Genomic DNA, 24786 nt, shown 5'->3' on the forward strand with positions numbered 1-24786 from the left:
CCGCCCCCGCGCCGCTTCCGCGAGCAGGCAGCCGTGCTCCCCGCGCTTGCCCGGCTCCAGGGGATCCTTAGGGCGCTTCCCTCCTCCCGAACAGCGCCCAGGCCCCGTGCTGGGCCGCCCGGTCGCGCTGGTGCTGCCCGGTGCGCCGGCCTTGCACGGGAGCCCCGGCGCAGGCACCGGGCTGCGGCCACGGCTCCGTGCGGACAGGAGCGACCTCGGCTGCCGCTGCCCTTGGTCACCTCCGTGCTGGGGAACTTGGAGGGCGCAGAGCAGCCTCCTGTAACCATCCTTCCCTATGGAATCCATAGAAACTCCTCCTGTGTGTGTGTTACAGTCTTCACACCATTTAAGTAGACTTTATGTGCGTTATCGCTTTCATTCCGAARGAGAAATTCCAATACACTCTATGCACGCTACAGTAATACAATGTGTGTATCTTTTTCTGGGAAGGTGTGCAGGAACCGGGGAGTGCTGTGGGAGAAAGCAGAGGCACAGCCTGCTTTGTTTCGCTTGCAGAGCGTTAATGATGGTTTTTTTGCCTAATGCCTAGGAATGGCTGTAATACGCGTCATGTGCAAGTGAAAGTTATACTTAAAACCTGAGAAATTGCTCCTTTCAAAGCAATTTATAAGTATTGCCTCTGAGGTATTTATGCTTTTTTTAGTAGTGTAAAAAGAAAAAAGAAAAGAAAACCTCTTCAGTTCTCGCAATTACAGCAATTTGCCAACTTTCACATTTTGTATGCATCATGATTGATTTTTATTTACCAAAACAATTCAGCTTTATTTAACAATCTTTTTAGTGAGGAGGGCATGAGAAAATAGTAAACTGCATTTGGCTTTTCTTGCATCTCCTTTATTCTTTGGTAAACTCCAGCTGAGAGGTTTATAGACAAACAATCCTATGGATTTACTGCTGTTTTATTCTTTACACAATACCGTTATTAAATGAATCCATCAGATTATTAAACTGCGACTTCTGGAAGTGAAGCAGTCAGTTAGGATTAAGTGACAACAAATGCAACCAGGATAGAAAGGAATTTGCAGCTCCTTCTCGTCGAGGAGCGAGGCAAGCCAAGGAGAGTGCTCCCGGGGTGCCTTTGCCTCCCTTTCCATCTTCCTCGGAGGCGTTTGGAGGGTACAAACCACGTTGTGCTCAGCACTCGCCGTCGCTCCCGCAGCTCCTGGGCAGCATTAGGCTCTTTCAGGGCTGTGTGACAAGCCGTTATCAGKGGGAGCCCTTTTGGGAAAGGAGTCTAGGAGCACAGGCTCGGCTGCGTGCCCCGGGTTGCTGATCTGCCCTTCATCCGTGTCCTGTTGGAGAGCAAGTTTCTCTTGYTGAGTTTTATGTCATAAACCAAAATTATATATATCTGAATTTGTAACTTTTTTAACCTGTTCTTGAGGGGAACAGTGAGGTTCGGAGCTCCCGTATGAGTGTTTACTAGAGAACTTAAGATTGTTTATAAGTGGCTTGGGCTTTTTTTCCCCCAGTCTAAGCTGGCAAAGGTCACCGTGTGTTTTCCTGGCCTTGGGGTTGGATCATTAAAGAGCAGTCCCGGCTAGGTTTTCAAAGGAAATACTGGGGAAATTTGCAGCCCATCCAGAACTCTGCTGCTCATCTTCGGCCCGGTGCCCGGAAACATCAACACATTATTCCAGTTCTTTGGTTCCTTGTGAGCTCATCTCGCTTCTCCTTTCCCGCTTGGAGTGCAACGTGCTTTGCTGCTGTCTCTGCATCCCTGTTACTGAATAGGTGTGGGTCAGAGCYGAAAAACTACAAAATATGTATTTATGTTGTGTGTATTTCGCTAATTAAATCACCTGTGTMCCTCATATTGCTTCTGACATGTTTTTGTCCAATGAAACACCTGTGATTACCACCTTGAGCTTCTAATACACGCTCAGTAGCACCTGAGCTCTACTGTCATGTGTCAGGGTGCTGTAGCTACTTCTTCCTTTTGTAAAAGCTCTCAAGACTTTTCTTACTTACTCAGGTTTGCAATAACTATTGTCATACKGGTCATTTTTAACCCTAAAACTAGCTCTTAGGAAATAGTGTTTTAAAGTCGGTAAACCCAAGATGTTATTTAGACGATGGCCATTAGTGACGGAAGCCAGATGGCCTGTTAGGTCGGTCGTCCTTTCTGTTCCCCAGCAAGGCAGGCGGGCCAGTTGGAGTTAGGGAGAACGTGGCTGACAAACACGGCGCTCCCGGCGCTGCCTCTTGTGCACCGTGGCTTGAGGCTCGGCCGCGGGGAAGGCAGCGGCAGCGCCATCCCCTTCGGCATGCCAGAGGAACGGGAGCAGGCTGCTGGCTTCCAGGCGGAATGGAACGCCGAAAATCGCCCGTGTCCCCTTGTGTCTCCCCCGTAATCACTGAAGGTCCACCACATGGGAGCGGTTTCTCGCCTCTCCCCTCCCCATCTCTCCTTTTTTTAGAAAAAAGGTGTCCCTGGTGAAAAACCGAACTTCCTCATTGGTGTTGGTGGCTCAGAGCTGCTTCTCTTCATGCTGTGGAGTGCCCAAAATGCCATCAGTCTTGTAAACATCTCTTCAATGGTTACAGCTGTAGTATTTGACATGTAGGGATGTGCACGTTCACCARCCTGTGCATGTCTCTTACACAGCCTGCTTATTTTTCACAAAACGTTGCTATCTAACTTTCAGGAACTCAGTTACACTGTAGGAAATGTCTATTTCTCTAGCACCACAGAGATGAAAAMCAAAGGCAATCTGGGGGCTGTTTCCTTTTACTTTTCAGAAGAARCCAAATACTACAGGCCTTACGTCTGATGACTAAATAGGATTAAGCATCTCTCCAGTTTGTAAGCTGTGTCTGATCCTGCTCATGTTTGAAGCAGAGTCGTTGAGTGCAAAAGTGGGGTGATACCGGAGTTAAATCCCAGGCCAGTAACGTGGCTTCTCTTCCGTGTGCATCATAGGAGGAGCCAAGGTGTAGCCTTTTCATTTTGCCCTTTCTGTGAGGGTGGATCTTGGTGTCCCTCCTATTCCACAGCCTCTCCCACTTCTCCTTTTCATACCAACTCGGGCTTGTTGTTCCTGGGTGATTCTTCCTTCGGGACAAGGCGTTTTTGTGCTGACCTGCTTYCGCAGGCAGTCGGCACAACAGCTTTCAGCTTAGCAAACGTCCAGGAATGGAGAGACGCCTCGCTTCGAGCACTGCCCTCAGGTAGCCCGTCATCGCCAGACGTGGCCTTCAGCTTGGCCACACGGCCCGCGTTGAACGGCCCGCACTCAAGGCTTAGGCTCTGTCAAGTCTAGGAAGAACGATGCTGGTGGGAACATGTTCAAGCCTCAGCGTGCTAACACAGAGGCAAAATATTAACATGTGGTGGTTTTAGAAGAATTTGTTGCAGTTAGGTTGATCTTAATTTATGCTGACTTGACCTGGAGCTTAAGGTTTCACAAGTGGCTTAAGCCAGTGTCCATCTAATCTGCCAGCACTGGGGAAGTCTCCCCCTTGATGCTCCTGTCTCTGGCCGTGTTTTCTTGCTCTCTCACCAGTGCCAGCCCTCAGACACCCGCAGACATGTGGCTCTGCTGTCAGCTGCTTCACTAAGAAGATGAGGGAGGTAGACTTATTTTTCCTTTTCTTCTGGGTGAGCTTTCAGATGGGTCAGATGGTTCATTTTTTTGTTCCTTCGGTAGCACCACAGTCTTATAACACCTTAGTCCTCACGAGAAACTTCACCCTAACCCTGGGATAAACATCTGGGCCATGGTAGTTAACACATGCTTACCTAGTGGCATACATTTCAGCCGAGCTAAGTAAAAGCTGCTGCAGATGCACATGTCTCTGCTCCTCAACACGCGCGCTGGAGCAGGAAAGGCCCTGAGAAGTAGCAAAGGTGCCAGAGTTGGTTTTCTCCTAAGCACTTGCATGTATATGACATTTGGTTGCGTATTACTGCAGCATGTATAATTCATGTGAGAGATGTGCTTGGATTAGCAGGAGTTTAAGGACAGGTCTGACAGCGAGGAACCGCTGACTGGAATCCCTCATCCTCTAGTGTGCTGTTCGGTGAGTTGAAACGTGCGGCACGATCTCAGGCGGAGCTTAGGAACCTGCACCGGGTTCCCAGTGCGGGAGCTCACGGGTTTTCGGATAACAGGCAGTGGGAATTTGGGAGTCTTTGCAATTTGAGGTGTTTGTTTTTCCCAGTTTGTCTAGGATAATGAGTCATAAAACCATGTAATTCCGGTGCCTGCTTTGCCTCTCCCTCACGTGCTTCAGTTCCACAGTGTCGGGAGCACTGAAGTTGTCCTGTCCTGCTCTGCTCCTGTGTGYGTGCTGCATGGGCAAAACCCGGCTTTGTGGGAGTTAAGAGAAGGCTTGTTTTTAAGCTCGCAGTGGCTGAGGAGACAGCAGCCGCTGCACCGTTGGGCTTGCAGCACACACTGAGCCCTCTCCTTTCGAGGCTTCCTCCCTTTCTCACCCGCTTTGTTTGCCAACACTTGCAGTGCAGAATGGCCGGGAAATAGGAACGCTTGAACGTGTAGTTGACGTGGCCAGAGAGAAGGGTGTTCACCTCTGGGAACTTCGCATTTTCTGTAGGTTTCCTTGGCTGTTAAGGCTAGTGGTGAAGGGCTGGCAGTCGCATAGATGGTTTATTGCTGTTTGCTTGCGGTCAGTTTTGCACAACTGCAGAATACAAGGAATATGAAAGAGAGTTAAGCTCGTGACTTTTTCAGGATGATTAAGCTAATAAATAGAAAACCCAATAACTCTATATATTTAATAAAGGCCTTCTATAACGTTTTCATGCAGTGTTTCGTAAAGTTTTCTGCCGGGCTTCCAGGTGTCAGCAATCAAAGCTTGGTGGAGTTGTTTCAGGTGAGACTCTTCGCTTCTACTTGCTTCCRTCTTGCTTTGCACTTTAGTCTTCTCTATGTTTTTTTCTCTATTTATTTTTTTTTAAACTAGGTGCTATACAAGAGCATTTCAGGCTTAATAAAACAATTACAGCTTCCTTTTTCTCTGCCCTTTGAATTGAGGCAAACTTCCCAAAGTAATGCTGCGAATGTGTGCCTTTTTTATGCAATTTGATAAAATCTCAGGCCTGTTCAGTAAGTCCTCAGCTGTTTTGCGCTGAGATAAATAGCAGAGAGTTGGCCCCTAACCTTACTCTGACCCAGAGCATTACCAGAGCAAGGAACCAATATGTCTATATGTATATATTTACATAAACCAATATGTGTGTATATATATATATAGGAGTTTTTAAACCGTGTGCTAAAAGCACTATAAAAGGATTTATGATGCAAGGATTAGTAAGGATGGAGGGTGATCAGTGATTAATTTTGAAGGTGGAAAGGGATGTACTAGTCTGGAAAGTAATGGAACCATTGATTAAAAATCTGTTTTCTAGATGTTCACCTTCCTTTCTCTTTTCTTTTGTTCATATCTGTAATCCATTGTGGTATTTTGGTGTTTTCTCTCTGTGTCTAATCTAAGAGAGGGAGTCAGTTAGTTATGGCAGAGGAGATGCTGGAGGAGGCATGGGACGTACTAGGCTTTTYTAATCATGTAAGGTATTTTCTTATATTAAGGAAGAAAGACTAGCTCTTAGCCAGAACAGGAATTTTAGCATTTCCCAGCATTTCTGTATATGCAGAATACTGTGTTTTCAGACTCGCCAGTATTTAAGAAAATGCTTTTAAAATGTAGCTGTCTTGGCTGGCAGGGGTTGTCTTTGGACTGCTGAAATGTTAGAGTTGAGCGGTGACTTTTGTTGCAGTTCATTTTTCTGTCCGAAGCTGGTGGCTGTTGTTCYGATTTCTCCGGGTTGATTCCAGTGCATCATTGAGGCAGCACGGGAAGAACTGTGGGGAGCGTTGGACTAGGTGATCTCCAGGGGTCCCTTCCAACCTTAACCATTCTGTGAGGCACCTGCAGTGGACAGTGATAAYGGACAAGTGTGACAGGAGAAGAACAAGGCCAAGCTGATTGTGGCTGGTGTCCGGAGAGCTGCAGCCTCCCCKTCCTCTCACCCAGCAGCGAGGGAAGCACGTGGACACCTAGGTACTGCCAGGGACAGATTCTAACCCCTTGGTGTAGACTGGCCTGTCTTAAAGCTGCTGTGGACACTTGAACATGAGACATAAGTTGCCTTGGTTATTTATTTATTGTTATTCCAAAATAATTTTTTTTTTTGTGAATGTGATGCCTCAGGAGCAGCAAATTTGTTTCTTACTCCTTTTTTTCTCTTGTGAGGCCCTTGGTGCATTTAAAGCTGATTGCAGGAAGGTGTGTGCTYGCCTCCCCTCTGCATCGCTTGCACTGTGGAGCAGCTGTGCTCTGCCAGCACCCAGCTGAGGGCAGTTATTGCTTYGCTCTAAGGCTCCTCAGAGAGCCTCTCTCTGCCCTTTTCAAAGGGCAGCACCCCAGGGTGGGCTAAGGGGGCAGGCTGAGGCCTTTTGGCAGTTGTGAAGGTGCTATGGGGAGAGCAGGTCCTGAGAAAGCCTTCTGCTGGCCGCCACGTGGCCTTGTGCCAGGTAGGCCCTTCCTCTSTTGAAGATAAAAAGTGGATGCGTCTATGTTTTTTGTTTCCTAATGTTCTTGTGTAAAATAGGTAAATTTTGTTTGGTTCTCTCTGATAAGCCAAGTCATTTTTTTGATTATTTATCCTCTGTGAGAGTTGAATTTCAGGTTGCTCAGGTGTGTATGCTGATCTTAATTCTATGTACTAATAAGCTGGGTAAAACGATGATGAAAGGTCCATGCATTCAGGAACGGTGATAYCTTTTGCAATACTTTGACTTATATGTTAGGTATAAGGTAATRTTGGAGGGAGCTGATGAGTCCGAGGTCAAGACATTGCACGTAGTTATAGCTTGAGTAGGCAGAGCTTGCTGCTGGGCTTAGCAAAGCTGTACCTGTTGTCTGCGAATACCTGGCAAATGAGTTGTTTTGGGAATGGGTTTTGTTGTTGTTATTTTTGCTTTTGGAGGAGGGACTTGTTTTTGTGGATCTAAAGTCCGTAAAAATACTACAGGATATTATACGTTTTATTTAGTTATTATGTACTGTTGTTAAATCAGGTGTTAGGTGATGAGGATTTTTTTTTTCCTTGCCTTAGGGTTTTTCCTAGTTTCCTCTTGCGTACTCCATGGAAGTTACCTGCAAATTGCATTAGTTCGTGTGAAGCCGCTGCCCAAGTGTCCTCTTACCCAAGTAACAAGTAGATGTGTGTACTCTAAGTTAAAACTCCCCGTTTACATACGTGGGAAGTTGGTGAAGTGATAGATATCTTTTTGTTCATGAGTTAGCTGTTGCCTTGCTGCGTTTTGATACTGTTTCCCCTCTCTGTGTACATTCACTGCTAATGCATACAAATTTTGCAGCTTGGTTGCGATGAAARGTCACAGGTGATCCATATTGCAGGTTCTCCCTTTCTCAAGTCAGTTCAACAAGTGGGAAGTATTTTATGTGCTTTACAATGGCTGTATTCCTGTTTTCTGAGGGATCTAGAGAGAAATGCTGAGGAGAGCACCACAGGCCTTCTATTACCAAGCAGCTATGAGAGATTTTCCTTCCCTTGAGGGGTGGCGTGTCATTTTTTGAAGGGAAGGAACGAGGTTGTGTCCCTGGGGTCAAAGTGTGCTACCGAGCAGGCAAGACTTTGAGCAAGACTGTCACAGATTGGGCAATGCAGTAACAGCTCCACTCGTATTCATCCGTGGACTGAGCAATCCAGCCTGTGCCAAGCGGGTGGTTAGCACTTCAGACCCTTGTGGGGGTCAATTTCGGTGCATACTCTTAAACGTGCTCCCTAATTAGCAGAACATTTGTAACTCTGAAACCTCYGGAGGGGACCTGGCACCGTGTGACCGTCCCCTTTCATCTGCAAGGGTGGCAGGAGCACGCGTGTAGCTCGCTGTGTGCTTTCAGCCCCACGTGCTACCTGCYTAAGAAGTCTATATATTTAGTTCATGCAAATTTGATTAGCCTTTGCTGCAGGAAGTTTGCGTTTGGCCTTGAGGTAGAGCCGGGGAGAGCTGCTGATCACCTGTGAATCCTGAAATTGCCGGAGATGCCACATCCGCAGGAGCACAGAAACAACAAATACCGAGTTTCATGCCTGGGAAGCAGGATGATCCAGAACACAAGAGACCTTTTTCTTTCTCCTGTACCTCAAACTCTATATGGAGGGCATCATATTTTGTAATATTCAGTAGTAGTGTGCTGATTTTCCTAATTTGTTGTTGACGGTTCTGTTCTTATGTTGTTTCTGTTCCTTTCCTTGGTCTGTAAATATCAGTACTAATCAATCTCTTATTCTTTGCTATATGGTGATCAGCTTATATGTATAATGAGGATATTAAAGATTTAATTTGGACTGGCTGATCTCCCAGACACAGAAGACAAAAGAAAGTGAACAGTAAGCAATATCCATCAGGTGCTGTGCCTGGAGAGGACCACAAAAGTGGTGGTAGTATTGTGATAWTATTTAAAACAGCTTTTTAAAGGTATTTTGAAAAGTTTCTTCTGAGAGGTACATTTGAAAAACTGCAAAAAATCATAGGTTCGTAACTTTTTTTTCCCCCCTTTTTTTGAGATATTTGTAGAGGTGACTTAGTGCATGACTTTTTCTTTCTTCGTCCAAGCTTCCTGGCCTCTGTCTTTCAGTGCTCYGTATGTGTAGTTCTTATCTCTAGCTTAGAAACGCAGAGCTGTCATTTCTAACATATAGTCTGCATACTTCTGGGATTGTGAAATACCCCATGAATGGACGGTAGTTAATAAAAACAAATCGTCTGAGACGTTTCTCAAAAGTACCTGCTGGAAATCTCTGCTGGAAATCCCCCTCTCCTCCCTGCAAGTTAAGGATCYGCAAACTTCAATGAAATGACTGCTGCTCCCTAGGTTAAAACTGGGGTCCGAGAGAAGGTGTCGTGGCAAGTGTGGGGAGGATGGGATTCAGGAGCATGTTGTGGTCTGCCACTGGGCCCTGCCTGCAGCGGGGTAAGGGGTTTGTACTGCAGACTGGGAGACCTCTTTGCCGCAGCGGYGGGCGCTTGTGTCTGCCATTCCGAGGGGAAAACAAAGGGGATGGGATATAATTTATGGCATACAAATACTGTGTTTCTCACCTTTCACAGTAGAACTATATGTTTCTGTATGTTTTATATGTTTTCACATATTTTCATGTGTATATGCATTATATGTACAGTTACTATATGATGGGTTTTATTCAGGGCAGATAATGGTTCAGCTTTTATTAAGAAGGCCCTTTCACAAGTGCCTTATAATTAATAATAAGTAACTTTGAGATCGATACCCTTGGCAGCCTGGGATTCTGCATCCGTGTTTTAAGTATCGGAGAAGAAACGTTCAGCTGCTCCTTACGGCTTGGCAGCCTTGTGGGCAAAGGCTCGGAAGGCAGCGTAGTTCACAGGGATGGAACCTCGCAGTGGCTGGTGGATTTATTTGTGGTAAATACTAGTTTTGACAACTGGGACGGTGCTTTTAATTGCCATTTGTAGGGTGAAAATTTGAGAAATTGGAGAGCCCGTGACACTCCGAGAAAATTATGTGATTGCGAGAAGCGTTTCCTCCAAAAATCATTTTTCTGCAAAGGCCTTTCATCCTAGTACAACTCGTTTCCTCTGAGAAGAGTAGGAAACAACCCCATCATCCTTACCCTGCAACAGTCTTTTTCAACTCTGTCTCAGTGAAGACAGAAACATAGATAAAGCTTCAGAAAAATATATATTCTTGGTTTTATTCTTTACAATTTGTGCTTCGGTGAGGTAGCTTGGCTCTCTTGTGAATGGTGCATTGTAATCTAGTCCTCTGTTGTTGCACAGAATATGTGGGAATGGAAGAATGGTCATCTCTCTTCAGTGGCGGTAGATGAATCTGCTACTGTGATGTGGTGTTAGGAGTATATTCTGACCTGCATTCTGAGGCTGCAAGATTTCTCGGACTTTCTCGACTTGGAGGTAACTCCCAGGGAAGTTACTTGACTRTAACTGTTGGCTGAAGGGCTCAAGCTCCTCAAGATACTGAGGAACCGCCTCCTTCTGTTGGGTGAGGTTTTTGTCCACCTCCTTTGTGCTATTGGCAGCAGGTAGTTTCCTCAAAAAGAGAGAGAGAGAAAAAAAAAATATGTATTATTGGCTTGTTGGCCTATACGGGTAGGAACCTGTCCTGTCAGACTGATGTGAATGCTGAAATTTGCTGAACAAGCTGTGGAAACATGATGCAGAGAGCCTGCTTCATGTGGGCTTTGCTGCCCTGGGCATACTGAGCTCTAGAGTGATTCCTTTCATTTACTTAATAAAATANAACTTAAAGTTTATTCCTAAAACATTATCGCTGTTATAAAAGCTCAGGGAAATGAGTTACTCTAGCCTCCTCTTGCAAAGCAGAAAGTGCTGTGTCTGGGTAACATTTGGAGCCGATTCTCTTAATTTTTTTTTTTCTCTCTGAGGTTACTACTGTGTGCGGAGGAAAACCCTGCTGGTAAGCGCTGAGCTCCGCCACCGTGCTGGGTGTAAAAATAGCCCCGTGCGGGAGGCTGCAGGCGGTGGGAGGCGGGCGCCCGCCTGGTTGCTCATCGCTTGCCGCGCTGGCCAGCAGACCGCAGGCCAGCGATGGGCTTTGCGTAAAAGGAAGTCACGGTCATTTGAGGCAAGGTTTTCACATTAACTCCTGTGACTCTGTAGCTCGGGTATTTATTTAGTACTTAGCCTTTATCCACTGCTGGAAATGCAGTGGGGGAAGAGCAACAAACTCCTGTAAAAGCTGGAGAATGTAGGAAACAGTGTGGGGGTCTCTGTGGCCACCTTGCAGCTCAGGGTCGGCCCGCGAGGCTCCCGGGAATGCCGGAGCTGTGCGGGCACCACCGGGCACATCTGCTGCCCTGCGCCGCGGCCCGGCCCTCCAGTGCTCCCCTGTCCCTCCACGCCAACGGAGCAGCGGCTTCCGTGGCGTCTCCGTGGCTTCGTGTGCTCTGCAGAGCTTTCCTTAAGGGATTGCTAGCTTGAAATTGTTTTAGGAAATAAGTAAAACAAATATATGCTGATGGTGGCCTCCAAATGAAATCTGCTCCATGAGTTAAAATGTGTTTTTTTTCTTAATTTTTTTTTTTTTGTGAGGGTAGATCAGATTACTAGTATTTTCTTCTTGGCCTAATAAGCAACTCTTCAGTGGACTGTTTCTTGGCAGAGGAGCAAATGTTTTACAGAGATACTGTACAACGTGCCTTCCCGCTGCATGTGCCACCTTGTGCGTGCTGGGCAGATTTACCTCAGTTTTCAGAGATGACTTCTTTAAAATCATTGGAAGGAGACATTTAATGCAGTGACCAAGATTGAGAAACAGCTTTTATACCAGGCAGCCCAGTGATACAGTAATACAGAATGTTGTGATTTGTTTTTTGTCTGTTTTTGCGAAGTTGTGACTAAGGTCTGCAGACTCCCTGGACGCTTCAGGCTTTGAGCACGTGCGTGTGTTACTGACTACAGGGTGCTGTGCCCGTGTTCCTTTGGCTTTTGTCCMCAAAAGCAGGGAGAGAGTGGCGCATTTACCGTCTAAGATGCAGCAAAGAAACACTAGTCTGAATATGCTGATAATGGTAGCAATTACCCTGTCCTCTTGTGAGGAACTACTGCTGTACTTAGCAAAATAGATTAGATAAAAATTGTGATGCCTTTCTTGGTCGTCTTCGTCCGTCTGCAGATGTGAATGATACCGGTGTTTTAGGTCAAATGAATCTGTTGCCCACCGGAGTTTTGGGTGAAACTGGGGCRTTTCTGTTGCACCCTCAGCCCCGTGGGGCCCGTCCTAGTGAAGGTGCAGCAGGAGCAGCGACCTTGCCCCTCACGTGCCCCGTCTGGCCGGTTGTCCCGTCACCCTCCTGCTGTGAAGGCGGGAGAAGGGTCAGACCAGGCGCTTTGGAACAAAGTCTTGGGACTTAAAATGCTCTGTCCTAAGGCTCCTAAGGGATTTTAGCAAGGGATGGATTTTCATTTCTTTGCTGAGGCCCTAGTCTGGCTCATGTGATTCATCTGCAGGTGAGGATAGAGAAAAGTCAGTAAACAGAAACATTTATTTTAATGTAATTTTTAGAAATTTAGATTTGCACATCCACTGCGTAAACTTAAGATTTTATTAAGCACAATAGGACCTGACTGAGATGTGAATGAGTGCCAACTTATGCCAAGGCTTTCTGTCACTTGGTAAAGTAATTGAACTATTAAAAGCAACCGAGTACCATGCGTGTAGGGATACAGGGACATTTTAAAGGAAGTCAGTCGAGTAAGGATTAGAGTTGTTAGGGGGAAAAAAAAAAATCAGGAATGAGAGCATCCTAAAATCCTAAAAAGGATAATAGGAGCTTTCTGAGCAGATACTGATGTGTTATCACCTTCAGTTTGCTCGGTTCAATTCAGTGATTAGTTCGTTTAAGACTGAAAGCAGATTGAGAGAGCAGGAGGTTTCTGTTTGCCRCTTGTGAGCAGAAATGGGTAAGTGAGCAGAAAAGGTAATGTAGCCACTTGTTCGTCTTGAGCATGCTGAGCAGCAATAATTTCTTCACTTGTACATACTGTGCAAGATYGCCCATCTTACTTTAAGGACAAAGAAAACCTGGTTTGAACTTTCGTTCTTACTCGGAGTACATATTTTTAATTAATGAAAAAAGAAATTTCACTGTGCCTTGATAGAATTTCACTTTGTAGCCAAATGTAGCTTTGTAGCATTCATGAATGGGATGGATTTTTTAAGGCTTTTTCAARGAATATATGATCTGTAGGACTATACAGTCCTACGTATGAAAAAGTGTCAGATGTAATGTAACTTTACAACTCGGTTTCTCTTACATTTTTTTTAAATAATTACCAACCAGTAAATACGGACTTTTTCCTAGAAAAAATAATTACAAAAATATGAATGCAGGAAAAAAAAAAGATTTGTTTAGATTGGGGTTTTCCTGATCGTTTAAATCTTGATTAAAATCAGCAATTTAAATAACTTTATATCAACCCTTCTGCCCTCAACTCAAAAGGATGGGGCTTTGAAACCTCTGCTATTTAGTGCTRTGTTATTTCCATTCTCCCGAGTTGTTTATGCAGTCTGATGTGTCTGTCTGGGCTTCCTTTGCTGTGCTCATCACTTCAGGCATCTTCTGTTTCTTTTTAACGTGAATCTTATATCAGAAATAGATATAAGATCAGAAAGAGCCGAGGAGTTCTAACCATGTAATTTAGATGGTAATGCAGCACAAATGTGTATTTCCAGGGCTGTTCCTGGCCAGTAAATATTTCGTATTATGATGGAATTGTATTTAGACAGTTGAAGGTTTTAAGTTTTTAACCTTTCCAGTTCCGCTAATTTTTTATTGGGCTAAAATTCCCCGGGAGCTTTACCTAATGAAGGGCCTGAAGAGCCCTAGCCCAGGCTGTCCCGTGGCATTCCTGCAGCCTCGTGGAGCGCTGCATTTCGTGTCGCTGCGGCTCGGCCGGGCTTTGTCCGGCCCCGGTGCCAGTAGTGGAAGCGGCGCATGGACGAGCACCAACACAGCCAAGGAACCAGGCTCTGCCCTCACCACTACCCGGCCTGAACCCATTGCTTTTATTCACCCAAGGTGGCTGGKTTTCCCCACATGCTGCAGTGAGAAGTTGTCTTGCTTGCCTGCTGTCTCCTCAGCATCGTTCGTCATTTCAAGTGTCAAAAGCGAAGGAGAAAGACGTATTGTTCGGGTGAAACCCGGCCGATGAAGTCGGGTTTGTTAACTGATGGTCTTCTGTTGTAGTTAGAAATGCAAAGTTGTTCTGGTGGGGGTTTCTGAGTGCCCTTTTTTTCCTGCTGAATACCTAGCACGCAGGCGTCGAGACAAAGGAAGGGTTTGTGTTCTCATTCTAGAATAATGTGCCAGATTTCATTCCATAATGTTTAATGTAGAGTTCATTAGCAGATGGATTTGAAGGTCGCATAATGCTCATACTGTCTTCAGAATCTTGGGGTCAGTGCCTAGACTGTTGAATAACTAGCTCTCTCTCTATTTTTTAAATTTTTATTTATGTTATTTTTTAAGGGAGGACGTAACATAGAATGTAATGGAGAACTTAAGTATTAATTAAAATAGTAATGGTAAGATGAATTCAGTGATACAAGTTACAGCAACCCTCCAGTTTGGTGAGCCTGTATTGTGGGAATTCATCATCTTGTTTAGTCCAATCATAATTACACCTATCTGACGATCATTATATATATGTATATATTCTATCAGTACTGATGGAGCCATGTTTCCCTCACCAATGAGGTTCAGATCTCTTGTGGATTTGCTGGAGATCTAATTCTGATAGCTCTTTATCTTTAGCAAGACATGGATGAGGGAATATGAGTGTCTGATAGTAAAATTCCTTGAGGAAATAGATATATTTGAGGATTAAAAGAAAGAGAGGACGTCTGGTAGCTGTTTTACTTTTCTGGTTGTATTGTTCCTGTGGCAGTAGAAAGCAGAAAGGAAATGATGAGGTTTTAACCTGTTTTGATAGTTCTTTGTACAAGGGGTCTGTGTGCCCATGTTTGGGAAGTACTTTAGACACTGAGAATGCCACACTGATCAGTAAGAAGCAGCATATTTTATTGTGGTTTTGATGGAAAACTTGCCTCRGTGCAGCGTGCACTGACAAAAGCAAATGCAGCCTCGGTTTCTGGGGTTCTTTCTTATCAGGGTCCAGTGATCTGGCTGAAACGAGCAGTTAGTTTAAGTAATAATGTATAGYGCGACATGTAGTTTTGCCAAAATGCTAATGTGAGCCTGTCTGTAACTTATGAAAATGTAATCAGTACCCTGCCAGCTCAGCACTCTGCCGAGATCTCCAGCAAATGTAGTAAACGCGACTTTCTGGGGACAAAACCAACCTTGGTATCTTCAGAATAATTTTAAGTGTGGTTTGCTAAATGTAACGTTATGGGCCGCGTTGGAAAGCGCTTGGCTGGAGGCTGCTGGAATACAACGGTCATGTTTAATTTGTAGACAGTTATGTAAAAGGCAGCGTTTTTCTCTCTCGCTCTTTGGAGTTAAATAGAATGGCAAGCAGTACATGGGCACACATTTTTCTTCTTTTTTCCTCAGATGCYGTGATTAGGGAAAAATTAGCAAATCTCAGCTGCAACCAACCTTTCCTTTCTGACCRTAGTAAAAGATGAAATTCTGATAGACTAAAAATAGTACTTCTAAAATTGGGCTGTGGGAAAATGGGAAAATGATGAAATGCAGCAGATTAATGTAGAAGCATTTATGTGGCTGGGTCTCCTCCTCTCAGTTACTTGTGCATTACAGTGTAGACAGATGCATCTAGGCTGTGTCTTTGTAGACTCACTTGGCACAAACCTTATGCGTGAAATGAGGTCTAGAAAAGTGAGTCATTCCTGGTTGTTTTGTAGGAATAAAAATACTTGTCTAACRGAGTAGCCTGAGAGTAGGAATCGTCTGCCGTTCATCACAGTTATTAAGAAATATCTGCAAAATTGATGTTTGCTTTGAACCACATATAGGGTGCTCACAGCCCTCCTGGGGCCACATCAGGCTTGTAGTCACAGGTGGCTCAAATATCTTGCCTCTCTGTGCGGTTTGGATCAGATGCTCTTCTCTGTTATGCTGAAGTAAATGTATATGTATACACACATAATTTAAAATAGATGTATATGTATATATCTAATGATCTAATTCTGATTATGTAATTGTAACTGTGAAACACAATACTGGAAAAAGCTTCTCCTCCTTTTTTYGTCAAATTATTGCCATATTTACTAGATTTTCATCCTTCTACCCCATCCCCTTCACGGCTTGAGCCTTCRGTTAAAGGTAGAGTTGCTCGATAAGTCACTGCTACTAAGCAAAGTTGAGTCTCCGGTAACCTGGAGTAAGGACCTGATGCTGCAGAGATCTGGGACGGGTTGCCTGGCCGCTCCCTTGCCTTCCAGACCGGGATTAGATGCTGCACTCTCACACCTCTAGGCAGGACTCTATTTGATGTAGTCCATGTTAATGAGAAATGTGAAAATTCACCACAATGTTTACTATGAAAAGGGAAGGAGAAGAGGAAGGTAATGGCTCCTATGTTAACAGTGTGTAACTGTTCCTTAAGCTAGGGTGCAAGGAGAAATTGAACATCTGGACTTATTTGTCACAGCTTAGAGGTAATTTGTAAAGCCAAGGTCTCGTAAGTACGAGTAAGAGCGCAGCGTGTGCTCCGAGGTGATGTGGAATGGTGCYGAGTGACGGGGAGGGCTCTCTTGGTTCCTTCATAGCCCGTAGCTGGTTGCACAAGAGCTGCCCTTACGCAACAGCCCCGAGGTGTGCGTGGCAGCCTGCAATCCAGGGCTGCTCCTTGCTCATTCCCAGCGACGCCCACGGTCACCCCGTAGGTGTTTCCCTTCGGTCAGACCTYAGTCGGTTGAGACTTGGGGCTCGCTTTCCGACTCGCATTGCCTTGTTGACGTGTGGAAGTGGTCACCGCGGAGGCTTTGTGAATGAGTTTCTGTTTTCATCCGTGGAGCCCCTGTCTYTCAGACCTGCAACTGTCTGTATTGATTGTTCCCTCCTGCATGTGTGTTTTTAGGATTAGTCTAATGTCTGCTGCAGGGAGAGAGGGAAGCAGCGCTGGGAAAGGAATGCCCTGCCTTGTGCCTCTGTAAGGTGAGGATCTGCTAGGGGATTTCTTTTGTTTATTTCTCTGGAAAAGTTGAACATAGATTTAAAGTTACATGAGTCAGGGGCTCAGCAGACTGTGTACAAATACCAGATTTTAAAACAGTGTTTTAATGACTACACTTTTTTCTCTTGCTGTTAGCACGTCCATCCTTCCCCTTCAAACGTTTGCAGAAGAAGAAGCACAAAGGTATTTCACTCCTGCGAGTCCTTACCTATCACTCATACCGCAGAAGATGTTGTATTGCAGCAGTTCTTACCGAAGTGGCTAAGTTGCTTAATTTCAGGAGGAGATGAGCATTACGGAAGCGTCCGGCTTCCAGCACAGCCTTTATATCTAATTCCCTCTAGATGGATGATTCCTGGTATTGGATTTTCTTAGCAGCGTGCTCGCCCGCTTGCTTGCAGCGGTAGGATTTTGCCCTTGCGAAGGCTGGAGGCTCTTCGGCCCCGGCGGTTTCCTTGGGGATTTAAACTCTTTGATGGCTCTTAGCAACAGCAGTGGGAGCATTAGCGGCCCAAGTGCCTTGGAGCAGCACGACAGGAGCGGGAACAGCAGAGTCCTGATAGGGGACATTTGTTTTTCTGCCCTTGTATGTTTTTTCCATTGCACTTCTGCTCGTGGGCCTCCAGACTTGCTTCTCCAGCTGGTCCTTTGCAGTGGGCACCTCGCCAGCGAGCTGTAGTGTAAAACCTTGCTCAGTGCTGCGCGTGCAGCAGATCCCAGGAAAAGCAATCCGGCTGGCTGCCGCCTCCCCTCCCCCATGCTGTGCTCCCTCGGGAATTAGATCCTTGTGGCAATGGCAGCTGTAGCGCGGGAGCGAGGCTGGGGTGGCCGTGGAGGAGCGGGAAGTGTCGGGAAAGTTGGGGAAGGGGCTCCCTGGCTGCTGCTCTTCCCGGCACGTGCACAGAACTATGAGATAGATGGATCCGTGCAGAGTTGGAGCYGTGCCCTTTCCCTGGCCCCTTTCCGGTGCAGCCTTTCAGCCTAGGCATCTTGCATGCAGTGCTGCAAAGATCCTGCCTGGATCCATCCCGCTGCTTCCCAGCCTGCCCCCGCCTCCAGGTGGGAAAGCAGCTGCCAGGGCGCCCGCAGTGGGTCTTGCCCCACGGCGTCGGGGCTTGGCCAGACACAGTGTTTGCTGGTGGCATCGAGCAACGCGCTGCCGTGACCCACGGCTCGGGGGGTTCTTCACAGAGCTCCCCCAAGCAGGGACAGCGCTCAGACTGGTCAGGATAAACCGAGTTATCCTTTGCTAAAATTATAATCACTGATTGTGATGATTTTTCCCCTCTTTTTTGACTGTRCATTCTTCAGCACTGTGACCAGAGCTTGCAAATATTGAAACAGAAGAGTTCTTGCATTTTAAAATAAAAAAGGTGGGGAAGGAGAGAACCTCATCCTCACGTTTAGTTGAGCTGTTATTCAGGTTCCCTGGGTTATTCATTTTGTTTCTGCAGTGCCTGTGGATGCCTGTAAATTTGCCAGTGGTTTCAGCAACCAAGGCAGGAGGTTTCTGTGAGGCTAAATTCAGTGTCGTTCTCCTCCTTTCAGGGAATGCGTGTGCGTGTTTTGTATTCTGCACAGGGATATTTATTGCAGATTAGTATTGACGGATGGAGTTGGAATGCTCCTGTAGGAGAGAGAATTGGTTTTTCAGGCTCTACATATTGGTTATGCATCTCCTGTATGAATTATTAGTGGTTTAGTAAGATGAAAAACAGGAAGCTGTGTCCCTCTTTTAATACTCTCTCAGAGGTCAGGCTGTTGCACACACAGGAAAGCCAAATGACACAGGTCTGTGGCTCACACAAGAGTGAAGTGTGTTGTTCAGAGTCATCTTCTCCTTGGAAAGAGGTGGGGAAAAAAAGGAATTGGGGAAGGAGCTGCGCAAGTCTGAGGGACAGGGACCAAATCTTGGTTAAAGAAATTTTAGCTTGGTGCTGTATCTATGATAGCCACTTATATATATATTTAAGCTAATGCAGTGTAATTGATAGTGCTGCTGACGTGCAGATACATTAGTAGGGGAAAATAGCTCAACCCGTAGCAGTGAGACACAGAGGAAGTAAAGGCAGCAAATGTGTTGGAGAGGCTGGGCCTCTACTTGTGAAGTACAGGATCGGTTGAGGACATTGGCTGCCTCTTTGCCATGGAGGAACTGAGGAGTTCCCAGGTAGGTTGCTGGGCCTGGTTAATTCCTCCCTGGGAGACGTCCAAGGAAAGCCATGGTGCTCCAGGAAGAGTTGTTTGCAGTGCTGTAGGTGGCACCCTTCCCTTTGAGATAGTGCTGAACTGGTGCCAGAAGGAAGGGGTGGGGGGCACTGGGCCCATGGCAGCCCCAGAGCAGCGTCGTGGCGGGTGCCGAGGTGCCCAGTTTACACCAGCTGGAACATCCACCCTCCTAGACGTGCAGGCAACGCCTTGGTGGCTTGTAAAGATGTCACAGCATGTCCCACGTGGGGTCTGTCGTGTAGGCTGAGCTCCGTACCCGTCTGCACGGGCAGCTCCTTCAAAAGTGTCGCTATGCTTTAAGTGGACGGTGTCGAAGGATCGGCCATCTCCTGCGCTCAGCCATCGGGATGGCTGCGTGGCTGTGGTGGATAGTGGTGTAATGTGCGTGTGTGCAGGCAGTAAGGTCGCTCCTCCTTGGGAGGAGGCAGCAGCAGCTGGACAGACACACAGCGAGTCCATGGCATTCCTYAGCTCTAACGCTGTTTAGGTCGTGTGTTTGAGAGCGCGCTGTTAAGCCGCAGCATCGCTTCTCGCGGAATCACAGAATGGTTGAGTTTGGAAGGGACCTCTAGACATCATCTAGTCCAACCTTCCTGCTCCAGCAGGGACACCCAGGGCACAGGGCACCATCCAGACGGCTTTGAAGACCTCCAGAGAAGGAGACTCCACAGCCTCCCTGGGCAGCCTGTGCCAGGGCTCTGTCACCCTCACAGCAAAGAAGTTCTTCCTCATGTGCAGATGGAAAAACTGCCTGTGTTGCGAGAAGAGTAACATATTCTCTTTAGAGTAACTTTGCCATGGACCGTGGGGGCAATGCTCGTATCTCGGGAGGGCCGAGGACCCTCAGCACTGTCTGTGTCCCCCAAAGCGCAGACCAGCCCGTGGTGGCTGGCGAGCGGGGAGCCCCGGGCCCCGGCGTGCGGGTGGCTGCGGGCTCAGCGCGGGCGCCGCTGTGCGTGAGGTGTCGCCGTGGCCTTAGTGTCCTGCTAAAAACAGGCCCCTAAAATGGGCACGCTCGTCCGAATCCTTTTAACTGGTGTGGTTTGTAGACTGTTGGATTAAACATTTTAACAATCGACGGAATCTTTTGGTCTGACTTCTAGGCTTTTCCCAGTGCAAGAGGAATTGTGTGCCTAGTGAGTGAGGGCTTTGGCATTTTGACCGATGTGGGCCAAGGGGCTTGGAGGAGGAGGATTTGGGACAGGGAGTCCCACGCAGTAAGCAAACCTCCCACTTATTACGGTTATGGCCTGCCCCTGCAGGAATAAATCCCGTGCCAGAGGTGCGGTGTTCTTGTCCCATGGGAGCGGGACTGGGGCACGTGCTGCCCCTGTTTGCCGGAGCGCAGAGGGGTCCCACTGCTGTTAACGTGGGGATCCTCTCTCTCCACGCGAGGCAGGCAAGGAACATGCAAACTGAGGTGCCAACTGAGTCCAGGCTCCCCYGAGCATCGAGGGGATGCTCCCGGTCATCCCGTTGTGATGATAGATGTGGCCAAAGGAGGAGCGTGCGGCACGTTCTCCCAGAAGAAGGTGCTGAAAAGAATGGGGTGATGCCTTGGAGATGGCAATTGGAAAGTCTGTATTCCTGCAGACAGCTACTTCAGGGGTTTAAAGCAGAGATGTAGGGAAGGAAGAGCCAGRAACGTAGTTCTGAGCATGAAACAGAGAGGAGGAGTTGCCACTCACAGGTTTCCCTATCCCGTCTGGAGTGRCTTGATCCTGTGAAGAGCCGCGCTGCTAAGCGGAGCTGCTGCTGCCGGGGCTGTGTGGGGCTCGTTTGGTTTTGATGGGAAGAAGTTTTGCAGGAAGGGGAGGGAAAAGAGGACACTTGGTCTCCTTCCTTCGCCACTCTTCCGTGCAAAGCCAGATGGATGTAAAGTGARGCTCTGTGAACAGGAGAGAAACTCTCATTTATCCCTCTTAGTGGCTGGTACCTTCCCCTGCTTCTGATTAGCCCTGCAGCGCTGCAAGGAGACAGTGCTCACACTGCTACATTTTTGCATCCTTTTCCTCTCCTTCCTTGCTTCCACATGAAGGTTTCTTTCAGTTTTTTCCCCCCCTTTTTTTTTTTTTTGGCAAAGCAGCCATGTGAGAGGAATAAAATAATTTTGAAGGAGCATTATACGGTGGGAATTCTGACAATGAGTGGAAGATTGTAATTACTCTCTTCCATTAGACTCCGTGGCTCCGGACAGATAAGCCGTATTGAAACGTGTGACCAGGGCATGGGATCATGGATTGTCTTTCACCGTTGTCATGGCGACAGTGATGCAGGTGGCCTATAACTGCCTGCCTGTCAGATCTTATACATCAAACCGGTGCTAAGTGAAAATATGTTGGAGGCATCGGGGGGGCGGGCAGGCGGGCGGCGGGGAATTGCCGGCAGTGTTTATAGGATCAGGTGGAAGAGAGCCGGCCGCGGGTGAGAGCAGCCTTTTGTGAAAGCTGTCGATGGCTCTCCGCAGTGTGGATGCCCTCCTATGAGCACAGACAGTTTCAAAGGAGAGGGGGGAAATGCACAAGCACATGGCTGCATAATTACCTCCGTGCCTGTTTCTGCGAGTCAAGATGATGATAGTCTTAGGCTGAAGGCAGGGGGAAAAAGTCAAATACCTTCTAGCCGACACCTCGGTCAGACCGAGAACTTCAGTCCTGGTTGTGGGAAAATGTGGTGTATTCGCTGCTGTGTCTTAGGAGGCAGTTGCTTGGGAAGCCCATCAGAGGTACAGATGTTAGGGAGATATYGAAACCTAAATTCTGAGCATCTTAAAGTCAATGGGTCTTATAGGAAATGTTTTAGAATTGCTATAAAGTATTTTCAGAGTAATTCTCTTTTTAATGAGTTTGTAGTCTATTCTCTGAAGTTGCAAATTCTGGTTCTTATCCCTTTCTCTTGCTTGCTAACAGCACCTTTGCAGCTTGCTGAGACTTACACTACTTTCTGACACTAAAACTAGTTAATCTGTGTAACTCTGCTAAGAATCACTGCCTTGTACTAGCTGTTGACCTGCCTTAATTTCCTCATGGAGTCAAACGTTTTGCAAAAAGATTGCAAGCAATTGTAAGAATAAGGAGAGTGAAACTGGTATGAAAAATAAATTTCTTTTATGGAACACTCTGTTTTGTATCATCAGCTTTAGAAATGCACATATTTGCAATAATACAAATAAAACCAAAGTAAAATCAAGAGAAGAAGTTGTCTGGGGTAAGTCTTGTAGTCAGCAGTGAGGTTGGTATTGCCGAGACATTGAATTTTGAGTGGGGAAAACACCACGAATGCAGTGCAAATCTCTCGTTTTCTCACTTGAAAAACATGATCAATCTAATGTGGCTAGTATTTTCAAATGAAAAAAGATGATTCTTAACTTTTTGGTTTGACATTTTCTGTTCTAGTACTGTGTTCTAGTACTCAGCTTCTCCATGCTCCAGAAGCTGGAGATGCTTTGGTTTGATGTATCCCTGGGTTATTGGACATTATTAGACTATACAACAATCTTTATTGATAACAGGAATCCCTCCCCATTCTCCTGCCCCGAGAGGGTTTAACAAGAATCAAAGAATGACTTAGAAAAGCCTGATACTGTTGATGTAGGGAGGCATTTAATACTTGCCAATTGTGACTTTGCAAAAGAAAAATACGAAGATCTAGCAGGAAGAAAGGGTCTAACAGATGGTCCCAACGTGGATGAGGCTGGATTCTTTCCCTTTCTGGTAACTGCTGCTTTTGGCCACAGATGTCGTTTGACCAACGAGAGGCTTTTGTCCCTGTTCTGAGGGTTTGAATGTTGTAGGAGGAAGAGAAAGGATGGGTTGCAAAGGGAGGCCCTGCAGTGTGATGCTAGCGGAGGGTGAGCAGCAGCGTRTTCCTCCTCCTCCTCCTCCATAATCTGGGCCAGCATGCTTGCAAGTGTCCTGCTTTGCTCCTCCACCCTGCTGATGGAGGACACYGTGTGGGCTACACATCGTGCACAAGTACAGGATCAGAATAGCAGGCTGTGTGTGGTGTCGAGGGAATGCTGTCCAGTGGCTGGAGCACACGAGAAGGAATTGAGCACCGAGGTTCACGTTTTGAGTTTTGCCATTGATCAAGCGTGTGCAAAATCAGCCCTCTGAGCTTCGCATCCCTGTCCTGTACAAGTGGGATGAAATGAGGGCTGTACAGGCAAATTAGTGGTGCCAAAACTTGAAGATCTTGCTTTGAGACGTGTTGTGAAAGGGCATCCTCTCCACTGCCCTAATTACTYCAGGTACTGAAGGTGCCTGCAAAGAAGCAGGGTTGTTCTTGAGCAAGTGCTGAGCGTTGGGTAGCGGCGCTGGAGTGACTTGCTAGACATCCCCCTAATCCATGAGGATGCCTTCAGGATACGGGTAGAGGAAATATGGGCAGAGATCTTGGCCGAATCTGTAATTCTCCTCAAAAGTACTGTGGGGTCTTTAGTTTTCATTCGGACTGAAAAGGCTTTAGATTAACTTGTATAGAGACTTGCATCTTTACGRTACTTCTAAGATCATTGAGAGCAAAAAATCCCCAGATGCGTATATGTAAGGATTTTCATGGTGAGGAAGAAAAGAGCATGTTTTAAGATGATGCCTTAATTCATGTACTTGAGGTGCTTCATTGTTTTTTTAATCATAGGTTGCTGGTGGCAAATTAGCATTTGTAATAGTTTTAGCATTAGTATTCAGGAAAGGTCTGGGTGTGGGGGGGATGTGTTGTTTTTTTGTCCTTTTTCTCCCGAAGCAGGGAGATACSGTTTGATGTATATGTTTACAGTAGCTGTACACAACTTTAAAGAGAGGAGAAAAAGAAGTACAGAAACGCAGCAGCTATAACCATTTCCTGACTAACAAGATGGTCTGGCTGGTGAACTCGACTCGCGTTCCTGGCGTCGTGCGTCTGATAAYGCAGTTTGGATGTTAATTTGGAAGTAACCACGGAGGCTGTAGGCTGGGCAGAGTTATTACCTCATTAGCCATTGCTCAGGGTGAGCTGCAAGGCTTGACCATCTGTGCTCCTGCGGAGAGGAGGAGGGAGATGGACAATGCACATTCCATATTTCACACGGATATGGATCCCCATCAAGCCTGCAGCGCGTCGCAGGATGACAGATCTGTCTGGCTCCGTGTCGTCCTCTCGCTTCAGCATGCCGACTGCAGCTCCTGCTCGGTGTAAAAACGTGCCCCTTAAGAGGTGTTTWATCAGGCTGCCGATGGAGTGCTTTCTGCTGCTCTAAAAGTGAGCAGTATTTCCACAGCCTGGTTTGTCTGAGAACTGAGTCCTGGCTCTCAAAAACAGTTTAATCATGCTACAGGATGAGAATAACTAAATAAAGATACTGCTGTTCTGTCCTCGGGTTTTCAGATACAATGCTCAATACTAGACCTGAATAATTAATACAAAACCACTTTAGCATTAATCTTGGCACAAACAAGCTGTGCCGCTCTCGTGGTTGYGGCAGTTCCCATAATACATTTTCTTTTATGTTCTTAGGGAAGAAGCAAAGCCGTGTGGTGGCATAGCGTGTGTTAACTCCCAGGCTGTACTGAGGGTGATGCCTCGCTCCCTGCCTGTCCTTTGAATTGAAAAGCTCTTTGCCTGGTGAGCAGGAAGCTGCTGCTTTCGGGAGCACCTGCCTCCCTCCCAGATKAGATTCGGTTGTTCAGATCTCTCCAGGGTTTCCTTTTCCCTCTCGATGTAAAGCCTCCCTGCCCATCCCGGCAGCCCCCACCTCAGGGTGAGCGCAGGCTTTGGGTGATGGAGCCCTGTGTCCCTGTGTGGGGAACAATGGCCCTTGTCCCTTGTGTGGTTCCGGTTCGGCTCGCGGGGTGTCCGGGTGGAGGGAAGTGGGTCTGGGCCC

The sequence above is a fragment of the Nothoprocta perdicaria genome, unplaced genomic scaffold, assembly GCF_003342845.1.
Source record: "Nothoprocta perdicaria isolate Ctin4 unplaced genomic scaffold, notPer1 scaffold_31, whole genome shotgun sequence".
Lineage (NCBI taxonomy): Eukaryota > Metazoa > Chordata > Aves > Tinamiformes > Tinamidae > Nothoprocta > Nothoprocta perdicaria.